The sequence below is a fragment of the Hippichthys cyanospilos genome, chromosome 11 (genome assembly GCF_059441005.1).
Source record: "Hippichthys cyanospilos isolate Australia breed blue-spotted pipefish chromosome 11, RoL_Hcya_1.0, whole genome shotgun sequence".
Lineage (NCBI taxonomy): Eukaryota > Metazoa > Chordata > Actinopteri > Syngnathiformes > Syngnathidae > Hippichthys > Hippichthys cyanospilos.
Window position 1 is genome coordinate 21,798,939 of NC_142379.1, and position 3,750 is coordinate 21,802,688.

General features: G+C 45.0%; 1 pseudogene; it reads left to right on the top strand.

Moving 5' to 3' along the window:
• Positions 1-438: 438 nt before the first annotated feature.
• LOC148416341 (uncharacterized) lies at positions 439-2,408 on the top strand (annotated as a pseudogene).
• Positions 2,409-3,750: the final 1,342 nt, after the last annotated feature.

The following is a 3,750-nucleotide window of genomic DNA, read 5'->3' on the forward strand; positions in this document are numbered from 1 at the left end:
TCATCATGTTCCCAGTAAGGTCAAGGACCTTATACTAGATTACAACAATAATTTCAGTATGAGAGTCAGAAACATCAGACTGGCATCGCATTGACTGGCTCCTGCAGGTCAACCTGTGAAAGCAGCTGAGATTCCCCCGACACATCACAACAACTTCTCCTCGTCAAGAACATCCGGTTCCAGGTGTTACTACGGTGGCTGCTGCTTATCACTAGCTGGAGAGAAGAGTGCTATTTTTCTATTTTTATTTTGGTTTTACCACCTGTTAGACCTGTGTCCGGTGTTTTTCTTTCCGTTATTTTTGATGACTGTTTCTATTGTTCGTTAGCTAGTGATTCCCCGATTCTCTGAACACATCCTATCCCCGTTTTGTTTTTGTTTCGCGCAGCTCTACAGCTCTGCTAGCGTAAGTATTCCCTCGGCTGTACTAAGGTAAGCATGGCTTCGTGCACCTCCACCACATTAATCACTTGCAACAACTGCACCTTTCTCATGGAGAGGCTTTCTCTCCTGGAGGGACGCGTCCATCAGCTAGAGCAGAGTAGTTTGATAATTGTAGATCAGACGGACACATCTGATAGTGCGGGCCGTAGCCCTTATTCTAGTCTGGCTAGTATAAGGCCTAAGTAGGCTGTTAGCCATGGTGAGCCTATTCAGACACATGATTGTTTTAGCCCCCTTGTTATGCACACTCCATCTCAGTCTAATGGCTCCCACACATTAGTTGTAGGGGACTCCATCACCAGTGACATTAGGTATAAAACGTCACCGTAATTTGTATTCCAGGGGCCAGAGCACCCAACATTGAAGCTAGTCTTAGGTAGCTGACACGCAAGAAGTCTAGGCACCAGAGTTGTGCAAACAACACTAGTTACTTAGATATAGTGATACATGTCGGCTCCAATTATACGAGATTGAGACACTCTAAGATTACAAAGAAGAACATAGCTAGGATTTGTAATCTAGCCAGAAAGATAAATCGGCATCAAGTAATTGTCTCAGGCCCTCTCCCTGACAATGATGAGAGGTTTAGCAGATTATTCTCGCTGAACTGGTGGATGGCTAGTTTCTGTAACAAGCAAGGTTTCCATTTTGTAGATAATTGGCCGTCTTTCTGGGGCTGGCCTGACCTGTTGAAGAAGCACGGACTTCACCCTAACTGGGAAGGCGCCATCACTCTTTCTGGAACCATGTATTACTGTTTGAGCCTTTCATGACTTCTCATCTCAGAGCATGTCAGGTCGCAGGTGAGTAGCGAGCCTGCTAGAACAGATGTGGAGTCGTAAAGGCTAGAGTTAACTGGCACTAGGCTGGACTGTTACAACACATATGGTAGGTATACTTAGACTAGGTCAATGCAATCCACACACTGTTTCATTACCTAATGCTGAATCCCCTAGCGATAAGATTTTTGCTGAGGTGGTGCTAAATGAGGAATGTAGTTATGTTTCCTCAATCGGTCGGATTAGTGACATAGTACCAAGGCAAAATTTGAATACTTAAGTGGTAGCTATTAACAACCTGATTCCGACATTATTAACATTGCCACGAGGTTTTAATTACTCAAAATACAAACTGAGACCCAGGCATCATAATCTTATTCATATTAGTGCTACTAACTCTAAGACTCCAAATAGTTAGAAAACTATTATTTTTTCTCTGTTTAAATTCAGCTTCATAGATATTAGGTCACTCTCCTTTAAAGCCCTTCTTGTAAGTGACCTTATTAGAAATCACAATCTTAACGTGTTTGGACTCTGCAAAACCTGGTTAAAACCAAATGAATTCTTACTAGTAAATGAGAACTCTCCCCCAAACTTTGTGGGTTCACACATTGGTCGTCTTTGTAAAAAAGGGCAGGATGTCACCCTAATTTCAGAATCTGGTCTCAAATTTAACACGAGCACTACTACACACTACTAAACACCTTCAAGATATTTGAGGCTCTTGCTATGCGATCCAGCTCTTTAACACTATTCTATGTCGCAGTTGTTTACCGTCCTCCCAGTCCATATTCTGGATTCTTAGATGAATTCCCCGAACTTATGGCTGATTTAACAACTCATGCGGATAATATATTAATTATGGATGACTTTAATATTCTTAAAAACTCCCTGTCGGACCCACTTACTGTAGTATTTCAAGCAATAATTGATGCACTTGGTTTTACACAAATGACAGAGGCAGCGACACACCGGTACGGCAATATCTTAGATTTAGTGTTAACCCGTGGCCTAACTGCCCCAAATGTCACAATATTGCTGTTGTTGTCTTTTCTGCTTTTAAATTATGCCCGCTATGTTTTTTTGTAGGCTGAGTTCACAGCCCCCATGTCAGGCTGACTCCACCACAGAGGCTTTATAACCAGATGGCACATGAGAGCTAGTTGCTGGCTTATTGCTTTGCCGCACTCCAAGCACCCTCGCCATATCTCTTGTTTTCACATCCCGCGTTCTTCTTCGTCGAGACACTTTGGGGATGTACTTTGTGACTTTGATTTTATCTTTTATGATTTGGGACTGTTTTTGTTTCCACCCTTGGTGTGCACTTTCAGTTGATAAACTATCACTGACTATTGAAGGAAATTCATATTTTTCAAATTCAATTTATCAATAAAATAGTATGTACATGGAACTGTATTATTCTAATAAAGATTGAGACGATGTAATGTCAGTATAAAGCAGATATGGTCCTGGCCCAGGGGAAGTGGGGACAAGTCGGCACCTCCAAAAGGAACAGATGGCATCCCCCGACCACGCCAGGAACAAAAGGCTAGGTGTGGCCTTCAAGAGAAGATATCAGTCAGGGTTTTATGGTGCTCAGACTTCCTCCCGCTTCAAAGAATGGCCGGCAGAACAAAGACTTTTGAAGACACCATCCCCACGCAAACAGACCCGCACACACGCACACACGCACACACCGACAGACACGCACGCACGTGCACGCACACACACACACCGACAGGCACGCACGCACGTGCACGCACACACACACACACCGACAGGCACGCACGCACGTGCACGCACACACACACACACACCGACAGGCACGCACGCACGGGCACGCACATACACACACACTTGCAATCCACAGTGGGACTAGATGACCCGGAAGGGTATAAGAACTGAATGTTGAATGTGAAACGTTGCCATTTTCTGCTCCGACCCGCGGCAGGACTGGCCCGAGGCCTCGTGTACTTTCCCACTCTGTCTGGATTAAATCAATTGTTTCACTATGTTGTGGTATGGGCGATCTTTCAACAAAAACGAACACGCTAGGAACTAGTTTAAGGCAAGAGGCTTTTTCTAGATTCCTTCAGTATCCACTTCGTTGAGTAGTTGACCGGGGTTCTGAATCCACTCGGGTCCACGGTTATTCGTAACCGCTTGCGGGGATTTGGAACATCCCTTGCCTTCGAGAGTCTGCGCCCATTCTACTCGGAGTGTCGCAACTTCTTAGGCTGTGCTCAAAGGAGTTCCCTCTGAGGATTTTTGTGCTGCTGCTTCCTGGTCGGCACCTGCCACTTTTGCCAGGTTCTACTGTATGGATGTTTACAGCCTCTGTCTGTGGTCCTGGGCTTCTCAGGGGCGTCTATGTGAGGTTGAGGTGAGTATCATGGTCTCCTCGTGACTTCACTGTTATTCGTGATTGCATGCTTTTAGCACCGCCTCTGGCAATCTGGAGGGGCAAAATAGAACGACAGTTACGTATGTAACAGCGGTTCTATGAGCCCCGGATGACCGCCAGAGT